Source organism: Biomphalaria glabrata, chromosome 2 (assembly GCF_947242115.1).
Source record: "Biomphalaria glabrata chromosome 2, xgBioGlab47.1, whole genome shotgun sequence".
Taxonomy (NCBI): domain Eukaryota; kingdom Metazoa; phylum Mollusca; class Gastropoda; family Planorbidae; genus Biomphalaria; species Biomphalaria glabrata.
In genome coordinates, this window is record NC_074712.1 from 22,828,308 (window position 1) to 22,846,996 (window position 18,689).

At 36.7% G+C, this 18,689-nt stretch overlaps 1 protein-coding gene across 5 annotated transcripts in view; it reads left to right on the plus strand.

Annotated features, from left to right (window-relative positions):
- Positions 1–18,689, plus strand: part of LOC106065464 (neuronal acetylcholine receptor subunit alpha-10-like) — a 223,828-nt gene that overhangs the window by 178,661 nt on the left and 26,478 nt on the right. For 2 of the 5 annotated variants that reach the window (XM_056019658.1, XM_013224296.2), the window contains exon 1: positions 17,009–17,176. The exons of the other annotated variants lie outside the window; for them this stretch is intronic. The gene's annotated coding sequence lies outside the window, so the exon portion shown is untranslated. Of the gene's footprint in view, positions 1–17,008; positions 17,177–18,689 lie in introns of those variants that run through there. 5 annotated transcript variants of the gene reach the window in all.

The window sequence follows — 18,689 nt, forward strand, 5'->3', positions numbered from 1 at the left end:
TTGAATGAGACATTGATAGAAAGGTTCTAAAAGAAAGCCAGCTGAATGACAGCGACGGAGGAAGCGATATAGTGATAAATTAATAGAAGCAGAATTTGAGCAAGGATTCATTGATTTATTGCTTGATGCACATCTCAATATGGAAATAAAACAATACAGAACAAATAAAACAAAATCGATTGAAATAGGAATATGTATGTGTTTTTATATTACTTTTAAACACTTATTCGTTTCGCGTTAATAAAAAAAAACAAGATTACAAAGAGAGTTTGTGTTACACCGTCGAAGTCGGATCCCTGTCGGATCTGCATATTCGCAAATAATATTCAAGAGGTGATTTAATTTTGATGTAAAATGTTTTACACGTTTCGGATGTTCCTTCAGAGTTGAAGATAAACCTCCAAACCTCCCGCAGGACGACGGGGGATGGGAGCGGGCAGGGTTTGAACCCTGGGCCATCCATAAATCTGAACGACAGTCCAGCGCGCAAACCGCACGACCAGGCAGCCATCCGATGGTCAAAAGTAATAATGTTTCAAAGATTCATTTGCCGTAAATTTAAATTTAAATTTAATAAAAAAATAGTAGATTAGTTTTAGTATATTAAAACATTACAATATTGATCAAAACGTTTGGAAATGAAAATCTACACTTTTTTTTTACACTTTAAGTTTAGAAATTGAAATTCTACATCTTAATCTAGTCTATTTTAGTCTAAACTAGATCTAGAAATTCTAGATCTAGACTCTAAAATAATTTTAATTAGAATATGAATCCAGATCTAGATATACTGTAATAAAAATCTAGATCTAGTTTAAAAAATCTAGATTAGATCTAAATCAAGATATCATTCCTTTTTTAAACGCGAGTCACATAACGAGGCTTAATAAACATTACTATACCGAGTTCTTTTTTCATTTCATTTGAAGAATTAATTCCATATAACGTCAGAGGGAAAAAAAAACACTACGTCACACGGCCTAGCTAGACTAAAAATCGCCTTCATCTATAAGAGCCATTTATCGAGTGTTCATAGACTTTGGTGCACCGAGTGCGTTCTTTAAGCATTTCATTTAAAGAATTCATTCCATATGACGTCAAAGGAAAAAAAACACTACGTCACACGGCCTAGCTAGAATAAAAATCGCCTTCATCATTACGAGCCTTTTATCGAGTGTTCATAGACATTGGTGCACCGAGTGCGTTCTTTTAGCACTTTAAGTTTAGAAATTGAAATTCTACATCTTAATCTAGTCTATTTTAGTCTAAACTAGATCTAGAAATTCTAGATCTAGACTCTAAAATAATTTTAATTAGAATATGAATCCAGATCTAGATATACTGTAATAAAAATCTAGATCTAGTTTAAAAAATCTAGATTAGATCTAAATCAAGATATCATTCCTTTTTTAAACGCGAGTCACATAACGAGGCTTAATAAACATTACTATACCGAGTTCTTTTTTCATTTCATTTGAAGAATTAATTCCATATAACGTCAGAGGAAAAAAAAACACTACGTCACACTACGTCACAAATCCTAGCTAGACTAAAAATCACCTTTATCAACACGAGCCATTTCTCGAGTGTTCATAGACATTGGTGCACCGAGTGCGTTCTTTTAGCATTTCATTTAAAGAATTCATTCCATGTGACGTCAAAGGAAAAAAAAACACTACGTCACACGGCTTAGTTAGACTAAAATATGTTTTATTTAATACAAGCAATTTTTTCGAGGGTTAATAGACATTGGTGCACCGAGTGCGTTCTTTTAACATTACATTTAAAGAGTCCATTCATATGACGTCAAAAAAAAAAATTCCATTACCTCACAATAGGCTAGTACCGGTACCATAAAAAAAATTGTCTTTATTTACACGAGATATTTAACGAGGGTTCATAGACATTGGTGCACTGAGTTCTAATAGATATTATTTAAAAAGGATCAAAGCCACATTGTTTTTGCGTTTTGTCTGTCAGTCGGTCTGTCGGTTATCTTGATATAAAAAAAACAACTATAAGTTATTAAAAATTGATTAACCTTTATTTTACGTTTCAAAACATCGCAATAATTTTTAGGTATGAACACAATTGAAAAGTTTATATAATAGATTGTTCCGGATGTTTGTATAAATAGTAAAAGAAAAAGAGAATTTCAGATAAATGTAATACCGTTAATTAAATTTTTTGGATGGTCTCGTATAAAAATTAGATGTACTACAGCCACGTGGAGAGATTTTCATACCTTACTTTGGTGTTTGGATTCTGTTTTCCTTAAAAATCGGAACATAATATTAACGATAATTAGATTTTTTAATGTTTTAGGTAGAAAGTTAAATGTACTGTAAGAGAGTAGTGAGTTAAAATATTTTTCATAAAAAAAAACATTATTTCGTAAATGAGAAGATTATTTGTTTATTAATTAGAAGAGGGAGTTCAAACAATTATTTGGCGTTAGTAGATTTTTAAATAAATTCGGAAATTCCTGGCGACGATTTGTAAGAAACAAAATCCGGAACTTTCTTTATCGATTACAAAACTTCTATGTTATGTTTTACAAGAAAATTAAATGTCTAAAAAAGTAATTTTCAGTAATCAATTCTAGTAAATTACTTTTTTTAAAAGCCTTATGCGATTTCAAACAATCATTAGGCATAATTCATGTTTTATAAAACAATATCCGGAACATTTTTACACTTAATGAAATATAAGTCAGTATAGAGATTATGATTTAGCATTAATATGCTATTTACATAAAAAACGGAACAACATATTATTGATAATGTGTTTTTGCAACGTTTAAGCATGGAAATTGAATGTAATATAAGTTAGAAGAGCAAACAAACATTTGTTGGCGTTGATTAGTTTTGCACAAAAAAATCCGGAACAATCAATTTTAGATACTTAAAACTATTGAGATGTTATGGGAGGAACATTAAAGGGTAAATCAGATTTTCAATAGCTTTTAGAGTTCTAGTTTTTTAAATCTAATCGTGACGGACAGACCGACCAACAGACAAAACGCACAAAAATAAGCTTCTTTTATTCGGATGGGGGCACTAAACAAAAAATAAATAAAATCTGATTTTTAAAAAAAGTTTAAGGAATTGGTTTAGCACCTGATCATGTTGCGACGTTACGCTACTGCACGAAAATCGCTGCATAAAAAGTCCATTTAAAAAAATGTGCGTGATATTTACATACAAAGTGCATTATTAGCCTTTATAAACAAACAGAAATGTTTTCTTTTAATTTTAGCAGCTAGTTGACCAGAAAAAACGTCTTTAACTATTATTTGTATTTGTTGTAAACATTTCCTGTACATTTTAAAAATATATTTGACTTAGTGATACTGAAAATACACAAAAATCGTCCATCTTTGTTAGCATATTGTAACATTGCCTCCCTTACATTTACGTAATTGTTTTAGAATTGGTGTATTTTTATGAAAAAATCGCTTGCATAATTAATTTTATAAATTAAACGGTTTGCTTTTAGAAAACCAAAAGTAGCCGTTGCACCTAAACTTTTCAAGCCGGATTTAATGATGAAATAATATTTTTCATATCTCTTCTAGTTTTCGAGATCTGAGTGTGACAGACGGACAGACGGACATTTTGCACAAACCTAATAGCGGCTTTTTCCCCTTACGGGGGCCGCTAAAAATGAGTACGAATATTTGGTCCTATTACTTTCCCAGAAATAAGTTATCTAAATATTGAAGCAGATGGTAGACAACTCGACTGCACTTAAATAACCCGAGTTACATCCCCTGCGTCAGTGTATCTATAGTAGCTCACTAATGTGTGGCAATAGATTGTTTCGTGGTAGATCTAAGACTTAAGAGTCCATGACTTAGGAAGTGCTTAAACATTTCGTAAATGGTAACATAGAGACGTCAACTCACGTAGAACATCGTCGAATAATTCAACCAGTAACAAACTTTTTTTTTATATGAAACATTTGCATTGAAATTTCAGACGTTAAACGATTGCATACATTTCCGAGATACAAACTTGGGAAGATCTATCTAGTTGGGGGGGTGGGGGGTGGGTGGGTGTGTGTGTGTGTGCGTGTGCGTGCGCGTGCGCGTGCGCGTGCGTGCGTGCGTGCGTGCGTGCGTGTGTGTGTGTGTGTGTGTGTATATATATATATAGCTACAGGCTAACGTTGGGAGAAAACCAAGCACAAATACTAAAACAAAGCAGTGACGAGTAGAACTATAGATTGTTAATAACAAACAGAAGATAATATTTTCTGTAGAAAAGTCAAAGGTCAAATGTTTCCCTGTCCTCAACGTCAGTGCAATAGAACATGTGTACAGTAATATATGCTGACAAGGAAAACAAAGAACATGTGTACAGTAATATATACTGACAAAGAAAACAAAGAACATGTGTACAGTAATATATGCTGACAAGGAAAACAAAGAACATGTGTACAGTAATATATGCTGACAAGGAAAACAAAGAACATGTGTACAGTAATATATGCTGACAAGGAAAACAAAGAACATGTGTACAGTAATATATGTTTACAAGGAAAACCAAACTTGTTATCAATAGTTCCCACAAAGCCTTAAAAGACCAAATATTAGTCTAAGACCTGGGCGTAGCCAGGGGGGATTGGGGTTCACCCCCCTCCCCTTTTAAGTGAAAATCTTCCCCCCCCCCCCAAAGCAAAGTAGGGTGGGATTTTTTAAAATGATTTTTTTCTTTAATTTTGTTCATTTAATGTACACTAGATTTTCTCTAATGTCAAGAATCTTTTCTAAACGAATACTTGAAATTGGCAAAGCTCTTGCTCTAGAACACGTTTCGGTTCAGTACGTCGTGCCGACTTCTCTGTCTTAAGTGTCTTGATGTAGCGGTATACTCACTATGAAAGATGAAACATTATCAAAGCCTCCATATACCAATCCTCCCCCCCCCCCCCAAAAAAAAATATTTTGCAGGAGTTAATAAAATATCCACTGCCCACTGCCCACTTAGCTTATGCCTTTGAGTGAGCGAGGTAGATTGCTTACACGAAGCAAAACAAATCAGCATTCGCAGTGAAGGCAGCAACATTGTAACATCTTTTAATTGAAAAACTAAATAGAATATTATGGTATAGAGCAATCAAACAACGTAATACTGTAAAGACTTTAATAATCAACATTAAAACAATATTTGTATCTTCACTTGGCTCATAGTTTACGTAATGATAACAAAATGCAATTCTAAAGCGATTTAAGCTGTTACCAAATTTAGTAGATACGTGTCACATAAGTATATGTTGAAACAATAAAGCACATGCTTACTTTTCGAGAAGCAATGGTAACTTTTCAAAGAGACTTCAAATAGCCAAGGTAGAAATAAAATGGAAGTTAATTAGCTAGATTTTATAAATGTATAAAAGTTTAGGCTCCATGTTAAGTATATTGAAATTAAATTATTGTGTGTGTTAATAGTGTATATTTAATCTTTTTATGAATTTTACATCAAGGATTAAAGTGTTTGAAGGATCCCCGACATACATTTGGTCTTATAGTTAAACTTTATAAAATACTTAATGACCATAGTGCTTTCACTTTCCCAATAACAAGATGTAATGCTATTGTATTCCACTTAATACAACCAAAACACCGGACTAAGATAAACTAGGAGAATAAAATTACATTTATCTCCCCAACAAATTCATGCGCACTTGATGACATGCGCATCATGCGCACTTGATGACATGCGCACTTATGCGCACTTGATGACATGCGCACTTATGCGCACTTGATGACATGCGCACTTATGCGCACTTGATGACATGCGCATCATGCGCACTTGATGACATGCGCACTTATGCGCACTGTTCTGTCTGTGTGTCTGTCTGGCCAAAAGTCTGTACACGTTTTTTTTTTCCGACACCTAATCTCGAATGAGACTGAAATTGTGCATAATTATTTCTTTTACCTGGCAACACAAGAACCAATGTAAAAATGAACAAATTAGTTAATTAACTATTCGTTATAAATTATTGTGTCTGGTAAAACATAGTATTTGATTGAAGTGGTGGTATAAGCTGAATTAGTTCCCTTTATTTTAGTTTGTCGTCTGAGTGAACAGAAACATGAAAAAAGAAACAATAGATAACATCCGAGTCATAGATTCTTCGCTAGCAGAGTGGTTACCGTGTTAGCCCACAAGTTCGAATTCAGGTCGTTCCCTTTTTTTAAAATACATTTAAAAAGCGATCACCCAGATATCCCATTCTTTCTCCTCAATACCCCTTCCAAACTGGTTCAGACAAGTGATAGGATCATAGCGTATTGAGTAAGTGATAGGATCATAGCGTATTGAGAAAATGATAGGATCATGACGTATTGAGACAAGTGATAGGATCATAGCGTAGTGAGAAAGTGATAGGATCATAGCGTATTGAGACAAGTGATAGGATCATAGCGTATTGAGAAAGTGATAGGATCATAGCGTATTGAGAAAGTGATAGGATCATAGCGTATTGAGAAAGTGATAGAATCATAGCGTATTGAGAAAGTGATAGGATCATAGCGTATTGAGAAAGTGATAGGATCATAGCGTATTGAGAAAGTGATAGGATCATAGCGTATTGAGACAAGTGATAGGATCATAGCGTATTGAGAAAGTGATAGGATCATAGCGTAGTGAGAAAGTGATAGGATCATAGCGCAGTGAGAAAAGTGATAGGATCATAGCGTAGTGAGAAAGTGATAGGATCATAGCGTAGTGAGATAAGTGATAGGATCATAGCGTAGTGAGATAAGTGATAGGATCATAGCGTATTGAGAAAGTGATAGGATCATAGCGTAGTGAGAAAGTGATAGGATTATAGCGTAGTTAGAGAAGTGATAGGATCAAAGCGTAGTGAGAAAGTGATAGGATCATAGCATATTAAGAAAGGGATAGGATCATAGCGTATTGAGAAAGTGATAGGATCATAGCGTAGTGAGAAAGTGATAGGATCATAGCGTATTGAGTAAGTGATAGGATCATAGCGTAGTGACAAAGTGGCAGGATCATAGCGTAGTGAGAAAGTGATAGGATCATAGCGTATTGAGAAAGTGATAGGATCATAGCGTAGTGAGAAAGTGGCAGGATCATAGAGTATTGAGAAAGTGATAGAATCATAGCGTAGTGAGAAAGTGATAGAATCATAGCATATTGAGAAAGTTATAGGATCATAGCGTAGTGAGAAAGTGATAGGATCATAGCGTAGTGAGACAAGTGTTAGGATCATAGCGTAGTGAGAAAGTGATAGGATCATAGCGTAGTGAGAAAGTAATAGGATCATAGCATATTGATAAAGTGATAGGATCTTCGCGTATTGAGAAAGTGATAGGATCATAGCGTAGTGAGAAAGTGGCAGGATCATAGCGTAGTGAGAAAATGACAGGATCATAGCGTATTGATAAAGTGATAGGATCTTCGCGTATGGTAAAGTGATAGGATCATAGCGTAGTGAGAAAGTAATAGGATCATAGCGTAGTGAGAAAGTGATAGGATCTTCGAGTATTCAGAAAGTGATAGGATCATAGCGTAGTGAGAAAGTGATCGAAGCGTATTGATAAAGTGATAGGATCATAGCGTAGTGAGAAAGTGATAGAATCATAGCGTAGTGAGAAAGTGATAGGATCTACGCGTATTGTTAAAGTGATAGGATCTTCGCGTATTGAGAAAGTGATAGGATCATAGCGTAGTGAGAAAGTGGCAGGATCATAGCGTAGTGAGAAAGTGACAGGATCATAGCGTATTGATAAAGTGATAGGATCTTCGCGTATGGTAAAGTGATAGGATCATAGCGTAGTGAGAAAGTAATAGGATCATAGCGTAGTGAGAAAGTGATAGGATCTTTGCGTATTCAGAAAGTGATAGGATCATAGCGTAGTGAGAAAGTGATCGAAGCGTATTGATAAAGTGATAGGATCATAGCGTAGTGAGAAAGTGATAGGATCATTGCGTAGTGAGAAAGTGATAGGATCTTCGCGTATTGATAAAGTGATAGGATCTTCGCGTATTGAGAAAGTTATAGGATCATAGCGTATTGATAAAGTGATAGGATCATAGCGTAGTGAGAAAGTGATAGGATCATAGCGTAGTGAGAAAGTGATAGGATCATAGCGTATTGATAAAGTGATAGGATCTTCGCGTATTGAGAAAGTGATAGGATCATAGCGTATTGAGAAAGTGATAGGATCATAGCGTATTGAGAAAGTGATAGGATCATAGCGTATTGAGAAAGTAATAGGATCATAGCGTAGAGAGAAAGTGATAGCATCATAGCGTAGTGAGATAAGTGATAGGATCATAGCGTAGTGAGATAAGTGATAGGATCATAGCGTATTGAGAAAGTGATAGGATCATAGCGTAGTGAGAAAGTGATAGGATTATAGCGTAGTGAAAAAAGTGATAGGATCATAGCGTAGTGAGAAAGTGATAGGATCATAGCATATTGAGAAAGTTATATGATCATAGCGTATTGAGAAAGTGATAGGATCATAGCGTAGTGAGAAAGTGATAAGATCTTCTAGTATTGAGAAAGTGATAGGATCAGAGCGTATTGAGAAAGTGATAGAATCAGAGCGTATTGAGAAAATGATAGGATCTTCGCGTATTGAGAAAGTGATAGGATCATAGCATAGTGAGAATGTGATAGGATCATAGCGTAGTGAGACAAGTGATAGGATCATAGCGTAGTGAGAAAGTGATAGGATCATAGCGTAGTGAGAAAGTGATAGCATCATAGGTCATAGCGTAGTGAGAAAGTAATAGGATCATAGCGTTGTGAGAAAGTAATAGGATCATAGCGTATTGATAAAGTGATAGGATCTTCGCGTATTGAGAAAGTGATAGGATCATAGCGTAGTGAAACAAGTGATAGGATCATAGCGTAGTGAGAAAGTGATAGGATCATAGCGTAGTGAGAAAGTGATAGCATCATAGGTCATAGCGTAGTGAGAAAGTAATAGGATCATAGCGTTGTGAGAAAGTAATAGGATCATAGCGTATTGATAAAGTGATAGGATCTATGCTTATTGAGAAAGTGATAGGATCATAGCGTATTGAGAAAGTTGCAGGATCATAGCGTATTGAGAAAGTGATAGGATCAGAGCGTATTGAGAAAGTGATAGGATCATAGCGTAGTGAGACAAGTGATAGGATCATAGCGTAGTGAGAAAGTGATAGGATCATAGGTCATAGCGTAGTGAGAAAGTAATAGGATCATAGCGTGGTGAGAAAGTAATAGGATCAGAGCGTATTGAGAAAGTTGCAGGATCATAGCGTAGTGAGAAAGTGATAGGATCATAGCGTATTGATAAAGTGATAGGATCATAGCGTAGTGAGAAAGTGATAGGATCATAGCGTATTGAGTAAATGATAGGATCATAGCGTAGTAAGAAAGTGGCAGGATCATAGAGTATTGAGAAAGTGATAGAATCATAGCGTAGTGAGAAAGTAATAGAATCATAGCGTATTGAGAAAGTGATAGGATCATAGAGTAGTGAGACAAGTGATAGGATCATAGCGTATTGAGAAAGTGATAGGATCAAAGCGTAGTGAGAAAGTGATAGGATCATAGCGTATTGAGTAAGTGATAGGATCATAGCGTAGTGAGATAAGTGATAGGATCATAGCGTATTGAGAAAGTGATAGGATCATAGCGTAGTGAGAAAGTGATAGGATTATAGCGTAGTTAGAGAAGTGATAGGATCAAAGCGTAGTGAGAAAGTGATAGGATCATAGCATATTAAGAAAGGGATAGGATCATAGCGTATTGAGAAAGTGATAGGATCATAGCGTAGTGAGAAAGTGATAGGATCATAGCGTATTGAGTAAGTGATAGGATCATAGCGTAGTGACAAAGTGGCAGGATCATAGCGTAGTGAGAAAGTGATAGGATCATAGCGTATTGAGAAAGTGATAGGATCATAGCGTAGTGAGAAAGTGGCAGGATCATAGAGTATTGAGAAAGTGATAGAATCATAGCGTAGTGAGAAAGTGATAGAATCATAGCATATTGAGAAAGTTATAGGATCATAGCGTAGTGAGAAAGTGATAGGATCATAGCGTAGTGAGACAAGTGTTAGGATCATAGCGTAGTGAGAAAGTGATAGGATCATAGCGTAGTGAGAAAGTAATAGGATCATAGCATATTGATAAAGTGATAGGATCTTCGCGTATTGAGAAAGTGATAGGATCATAGCGTAGTGAGAAAGTGGCAGGATCATAGCGTAGTGAGAAAATGACAGGATCATAGCGTATTGATAAAGTGATAGGATCTTCGCGTATGGTAAAGTGATAGGATCATAGCGTAGTGAGAAAGTAATAGGATCATAGCGTAGTGAGAAAGTGATAGGATCTTCGAGTATTCAGAAAGTGATAGGATCATAGCGTAGTGAGAAAGTGATCGAAGCGTATTGATAAAGTGATAGGATCATAGCGTAGTGAGAAAGTGATAGAATCATAGCGTAGTGAGAAAGTGATAGGATCTACGCGTATTGTTAAAGTGATAGGATCTTCGCGTATTGAGAAAGTGATAGGATCATAGCGTAGTGAGAAAGTGGCAGGATCATAGCGTAGTGAGAAAGTGACAGGATCATAGCGTATTGATAAAGTGATAGGATCTTCGCGTATGGTAAAGTGATAGGATCATAGCGTAGTGAGAAAGTAATAGGATCATAGCGTAGTGAGAAAGTGATAGGATCTTTGCGTATTCAGAAAGTGATAGGATCATAGCGTAGTGAGAAAGTGATCGAAGCGTATTGATAAAGTGATAGGATCATAGCGTAGTGAGAAAGTGATAGGATCATTGCGTAGTGAGAAAGTGATAGGATCTTCGCGTATTGATAAAGTGATAGGATCTTCGCGTATTGAGAAAGTTATAGGATCATAGCGTATTGATAAAGTGATAGGATCATAGCGTAGTGAGAAAGTGATAGGATCATAGCGTAGTGAGAAAGTGATAGGATCATAGCGTATTGATAAAGTGATAGGATCTTCGCGTATTGAGAAAGTGATAGGATCATAGCGTATTGAGAAAGTGATAGGATCATAGCGTATTGAGAAAGTGATAGGATCATAGCGTATTGAGAAAGTAATAGGATCATAGCGTAGAGAGAAAGTGATAGCATCATAGCGTAGTGAGATAAGTGATAGGATCATAGCGTAGTGAGATAAGTGATAGGATCATAGCGTATTGAGAAAGTGATAGGATCATAGCGTAGTGAGAAAGTGATAGGATTATAGCGTAGTGAAAAAAGTGATAGGATCATAGCGTAGTGAGAAAGTGATAGGATCATAGCATATTGAGAAAGTTATATGATCATAGCGTATTGAGAAAGTGATAGGATCATAGCGTAGTGAGAAAGTGATAAGATCTTCTAGTATTGAGAAAGTGATAGGATCAGAGCGTATTGAGAAAGTGATAGAATCAGAGCGTATTGAGAAAATGATAGGATCTTCGCGTATTGAGAAAGTGATAGGATCATAGCATAGTGAGAATGTGATAGGATCATAGCGTAGTGAGACAAGTGATAGGATCATAGCGTAGTGAGAAAGTGATAGGATCATAGCGTAGTGAGAAAGTGATAGCATCATAGGTCATAGCGTAGTGAGAAAGTAATAGGATCATAGCGTTGTGAGAAAGTAATAGGATCATAGCGTATTGATAAAGTGATAGGATCTTCGCGTATTGAGAAAGTGATAGGATCATAGCGTAGTGAAACAAGTGATAGGATCATAGCGTAGTGAGAAAGTGATAGGATCATAGCGTAGTGAGAAAGTGATAGCATCATAGGTCATAGCGTAGTGAGAAAGTAATAGGATCATAGCGTTGTGAGAAAGTAATAGGATCATAGCGTATTGATAAAGTGATAGGATCTATGCTTATTGAGAAAGTGATAGGATCATAGCGTATTGAGAAAGTTGCAGGATCATAGCGTATTGAGAAAGTGATAGGATCAGAGCGTATTGAGAAAGTGATAGGATCATAGCGTAGTGAGACAAGTGATAGGATCATAGCGTAGTGAGAAAGTGATAGGATCATAGGTCATAGCGTAGTGAGAAAGTAATAGGATCATAGCGTGGTGAGAAAGTAATAGGATCAGAGCGTATTGAGAAAGTTGCAGGATCATAGCGTAGTGAGAAAGTGATAGGATCATAGCGTATTGATAAAGTGATAGGATCATAGCGTAGTGAGAAAGTGATAGGATCATAGCGTATTGAGTAAATGATAGGATCATAGCGTAGTGAGAAAGTGGCAGGATCATAGAGTATTGAGAAAGTGATAGAATCATAGCGTAGTGAGAAAGTAATAGAATCATAGCGTATTGAGAAAGTGATAGGATCATAGAGTAGTGAGACAAGTGATAGGATCATAGCGTATTGAGAAAGTGATAGGATCAAAGCGTAGTGAGAAAGTGATAGGATCATAGCGTATTGAGTAAGTGATAGGATCATAGCGTAGTGAGAAAGTGGCAGGCTCATAGAGTATTGAGAAAGTGATAGAATCATAGCGTAGTGAGAAAGTGATAGAATCATAGCGTATTGAGAAAGTGATAGGATCGTATCGTAGTGAGAAAGTGATAGGATCATAGCGTAGTGAGACAAGTGTTAGGATCATAGCGTAGTGAGAAAGTGGCAGGATCATAGCGTAGTGAGAAAGTGACAGGATCATAGCGTATTGATAAAGTGATAGGATCTTCGCGTATGGTAAAGTGATAGGATCATAGCGTAGTGAGAAAGTAATAGGATCTTCGCGTATTCAGAAATTGATAGGATCATAGCGTAGTGAGAAAGTGATCGAAGCGTATTGATAAAGTGATAGGATCATAGCGTAGTGAGAAAGTGATAGAATCATAGCGTAGTGAGAAAGTGATAGGATCATAGCGTAGTGAGAAAGTGGCAGGATCATAGCGTAGTGAGAAAGTGACAGGATCATAGCGTATTGATAAAGATATAGGATCTTCGCGTATGGTAAAGTGATAGGATCATAGCGTAGTGAGAAAGTAATAGGATCATAGCGTAGTGAGAAAGTGATAGGATCTTCGCGTATTCAGAAAGTGATAGGATCATAGCGTAGTGAGAAAGTGATCGAAGCGTATTGATAAAGTGATAGGATCATAGCGTAGTGAGAAAGTGATAGGATCATAGCGTATTGAGAAAGTGATAGGATCAGAGCGTAGTGAGAAAGTGATAGGATCTTCGCGTATTGTTAAAGTGATAGGATCTTCGCGTATTGAGAAAGTGATAGGATTATAGGGTAGTAAGAAAGTGATAGGATCATAGCGTATTGATAAAGTGATAGGATCATAGCGTAGTGAGAAAGTGATAGGATCATAGCGTAGTGAGAAAGTGATAGGATCATAGCGTATTGATAAAGTGATAGGATCTTCGCGTCTTGAGAAAGTGATAGGATCATAGCGTAGTGAGAAAGTGATAGGATCATAGCGTATTGAGAAAGTGATAGGATCATAGCGTATTGAGAAAGTAATAGGATCATAGCGTAGTGAGATAAGTGATAGTATCATAGCGTAGTGAGATAAGTGATAGGATCATAGCGTATTGAGAAAAAGATAGGATCATAGCGTAGTGAGAAAGTGATAGGATTATAGTGTAGTGAGAGAAGTGATAGGATCATAGCGTAGTGAGAAAGTGATAGGATCATAGCATATTGAGAAAGTGATAGGATCATAGCGTATTGAGAAAGTGATAGGATCAGAGCGTATTGAGAAAGTGATAGGATCAGAGCGTATTGAGAAAATGATAGGATCTTCGCGTATTGAGAAAGTGATAGGATCATAGCATAGAGAGAAAGTGATAGGATCATAGCGTAGTGAGACAAGTGATAGGATCATAGCGTAGTGAGAAAGTGATAGGATCATAGCATAGTGAGAAAGTGATAGGATCATAGGTCATAGCGTAGTGAGAAAGTAATAGGATCATAGCGTGGTGAGAAAGTAATAGGATCATAGCGTATTGATAAAGTGATAGGATCTTCGCGTATTGAGAAAGTGATAGGATCATAGCGTATTGAGAAAGTTGCAGGATCATAGCGTATTGAGAAAGTGATAGGATCAAAGCGTATTGAGAAAGTGATAGGATCATAGCGTAGTGAGACAAGTGATAGGATCATAGCGTAGTGAGAAAGTGATAGGATCATAGCGTAGTGAGAAAGTGATAAGATCATAGGTCATAGCGAAGTGAGAAAGTAATAGGATCATAGCGTGGTGAGAAAGTAATAGGATCATAGCGTATTGATAAAGTTATAGGATCATAGCGTAGTAAGAAAGTGATAGGATCATAGCGTATTGAGTAAGTGATAGGATCATAGTGTAGTGAGAAAGTGGCAGGATCATAGTGTATTGAGAAAGTGATAGAATCATAGCGTAGTGAGAAAGTGATAGGATCATAGCGTATTGATAAAGTGATAGGATCATAGCGTAGTGAGAAAGTGATAGGATCATAGCGTAATGAGAAAGTGACAGGATCATGGGCGTAACCCCCAACCCCCCCCCCCCCCACGAAATGGATCGGAATTTAGTGAATGATTTTTTGCTTTGATTTTTTTTATTTTAGGTGAGATTTTAATACTTAACCTTCAATTGCATCAGCACAACCAATGGGGTTTTGAGTTTTAAACCCCCTACTTGGGTTTGTTGCAGTTAACCCCCCCCCCCCTCTCTTCTATAAAACAAAACAAAAATGCAAACGAAAATCCCTTAATTCCAAGAGCACAGTTAAAGGAGATTTTGATTTTAAAACACCCTCCAAAATTTAGGATAAACCCCCTCTTCAATATAAAAAAAAGTTAATTACGCACTCAAAATGTTATGAGCGTAGCTAAATGGGTTTTGACTTAGTTTTAGTTTAAACCCCACTTCAGCGTGGTTTGAAGGTAAAAAATACCTCTTTAATAATAAAAACAAAGCAAATTATACACTCAAAATGTTTTGAGTGTAGTCAAAGGGGTTTTGAGTTTAAACTCCCCTCCAGTGGAGTTTGAAGCTAAACAGTACCTCTTCAATATAAATAAAAGCAAATTACTCACACTAAAATCTATGAACGCAGCCAAAGGGGTTTTGAGTTTAACCCCCCCCCCCCCCGCCAGGGTGGTTTGAGGCTAAAAAATACATCTTCAGTGTAAGAAAAAAAGCAAATTACGCACTCAAAATGCTATGAGCGTTGCCAAAAGGGGTTTTTAGTTTAAACCCCCATTCAGAGGGGTTTAATGCTAAAAATACCTCTTCAATATAAAAAAAGCAAATTACACACTAAAATTATTTGAGCGTAGCCAATCCATTCGGGGGTTTTGAGTTTAAACCCCTCTTCTACAGATGGCGTTTGTTTAAAGTTTAAAACCCCTCCAGATGGTTATGAGTTTAAGATCCCCCTACAGAGCATTTTGAGGTGGAAAACCCCCAACAGATGATTTTGACGATAAAACTTCTCTTTTCGATATAAAATCTAAAGCAAACTACAGTCACTTAATTCCAAGAGCGTATTCAAGAGTGGTTACACATTTTACCAGTGGCAGGGCTCCCTTAATAAACTGTAGTGAATAGTTATCTGCCGAAATTGAAAAACACTAAATGTGGCTCAACAAAGATGGCTAAGACAGATTTTAGGAGTCAGTTATAGAGATCGGGTTTAAATCAAGGAAATCCTATGCCGAACTGGGAGTCGACCCTTTAGTAAGATTGTGAGAGAGCGACGCATGAGGTTTGCGGGACATGTTCTCCGACAAAATGAATTACGCATAAGAAGAGTAGCAATGATATCCTAGTACAACTTGACGCCACTCATTCATTGAGGTCCTCATGGCAGGTGGGAAGAGGCTTCAGACATTACCAGTGACAGATTTTATGGAAACAGCTTGACGTCAAATGCTCCGAATGGCGCGGTAGGGTCTAAGTCAGTAAGAATAGCACATTAGTTTTTTGAAATAAAACTTTTTAATAGCAGGAAAATGCAGTGTAGATACCTCAGAATATGCATTTGGTTGGCTTTCAATACCAGAAATAGTGCTTGGCGGCGGGGCATCGCCCCGCGCTAGCGGCGCGGGAGGGTCTAAGTCAGTAAGAATAGCACATTAGATTTTGAAATAAAACTTTTCATAGTAGAAAATGCACTGTAGATACTTCAGAATGTGCATTTTGTTGGCTTTCAATACCAGAAATAGTGCTTGGCGGCGGGGCTAAGCCCCGCGCTGGGGGAGCTAGTAGCGCTCCCCCAGACCCCCTTGCTAGTATTGGCGGGGAATCTACAATTTTTCCACTAACTCATGGAAGAACCTATTCTAGGGCACAATAAACGTCTTCCGAAAGAATGAAGGGTCAGAATGCAATAAAGATTATGTACACACACACACAAACATAAATTAAAAAAATAAAAAATTTCGCGGGGGGGGGGGGTAATCCCCCCCTTAAACCCCCCCCCCCCCCCCGAAAAAAAATCCTGGCTACGCCCATGGACAGGATCATAGCGTAGTGAGAAAGTGACAGGATCATAGTGTAGTGAGAAAGTGACAGGATCATAGCGTAGTGAGAAAGTAATAGGATCATAGCGTAGTAAGAACGCTAAAAGTGTGAAATTGCGCTAAACAAAAACAATAGGTAAAAAAATATTTCTAATCACATATTTTTTATTGTTAATCTAGATCTATTACAAATTAAATTAAATGACTGATCCAAACTAATTGATACACTTAATATAAGCTTGGTTGTATTTTGTTTATGTTGCATGTTTATAGTAGAGTAACTCTAGGAACTAAAGAATCGCTATGTAGAAACAATACTATTGATTTTAGCTTTCTCTTTGATAGTTTTAAAATGTATCTAAATATTTCCAACAGCTTCTCTCCCTCACCCCTTGCTCCTCACACTCACCCTCCCCCCCCCCCCCACACACAAACCAATGTTTCCAGTGCTCCCCCCCAGCCTGCTGCTGGTACATGAAATGGGACTAGAGGCTTAGTTCATGTCTGCAATGTCAGGTCCAGCACACTCCAGTCTTATCTTTAGAGTAGGGGAGGAAACTGTCTTCAATCTACAGACTCGTTTCAGCTCTATTTCTGCTATACAGGCCAAAAGCTTATCAGCAAACTGTAGTGTAGACAACAACAGTCCACATCAGATGTTTGTGTTTAGCATTTATTTATCTAGATTCCGGTAAATATTAGTGACCAATAATTCCTGTTCATTCTTGATTTATATTGAGATTTTAGTATGTACAGGGCCGCTGTGTGCCTTGCACTTTCATAGGCCACGCGCGAAATCTAGGTGTAAATTATTAAATTAATCCACTGTAACGTATTATTAAAGGGTTCCTGGAATTCTCCTGAAATTGCAAAATATACGAAAAAGGCATGAAAATCTGAAATTATTAAAATCTTATGAAAACTCATGCAAATCTCCTTAAAAACTTAAAACATTGTCATTTCTGTGTGTCATTCAATATGAAAAACGCCAATCCTACTCGCGATTAAAAAGAAATGACATTGTCAGCTTTATTTAATAAAAATGTAATATTAATGCGAATTTTAACTAAAACAAGAAGTTCAAATACTTAATTTACTTTAATAGTCACTGGCATACAAATATACATCTAAATCTAACTCGACCTCTTAAAAAAAAAACACAAGCGATATTTTGCTAGTCGATTGTAAATCTAAAAAGCAAATCTGAATGTTTATCGGCTTTATGTTTGAAAACTACTATCTGATGCACTGGCGGATCCAGGGAGGGGGGCGGTAGGGGCGATCGCCCCCCACTCGGCCGAGCCCCCCCCCCCCCCTGGGGGCGGACGAATTTTAGTATAGAAATCACACAATTTGTATACGAATTTATTACTTATGTTAATAATATATACTAATTATTTATATTTCAACCTATTTTTAGATTATTTCGCCCCCCCCCTTTCTAGTATTTTGGCCGATTTGGTAGTGTCGGGAGGTGGCGATGGCATCAATCCCCCCCCCCCACCATAAACTTTCGAGTGGGGGGGGCGGTCCTATTTATTTGTAGAAATCACAGTTTGCTAACAGAATCAATTAAATATCTATATGATTAAAACTTGTTATTGGTATTTTAACCGGTCTTTATATTGTGTCGTTCACCTGTTGGCCTATTGGAAGGGAAGGAGCGAATACCTCTACTGCCCTTCCCATCTAAACCCTTTGAGTGGATGGGGGGCGGTCCTACTTTTATGGAGAAATCATAGAATGGGAACAAAATTAGTCGAATATCTATATAATATAAACAGGTGGAAGTGCGATACATGCTATCACCTTCCCCCCATTATTACAAATTACAAAATTTAAAAAATCTGTCACTAATATAATTTATATATGCTATAAAGTAAATTCTTATATCTAGTCGCCCAACCCCTATTCTTTAATGCAAAATGCAATCATTAGCAGAAACGAGGATAAATCGTTTTCATTTTACCACCCTTCCCCTTTCCAGACAGAGTTTGTGTAATTTCACATGAATTTATCATAACTATTTTAAGAAAGACTTTGCTTTGGAAAAGTTATAATTCAAACGAAATTTTTCAATATAACAGTCACGGTTGAGATGAGTTCAAAAGCCAGATAATCTTTTCCTAGTCGACTTTTTCCAACCTTTACTCTATCTCATATTTTTCTAGTTAAATAAATTTAGGACTATAACTCACAATTTA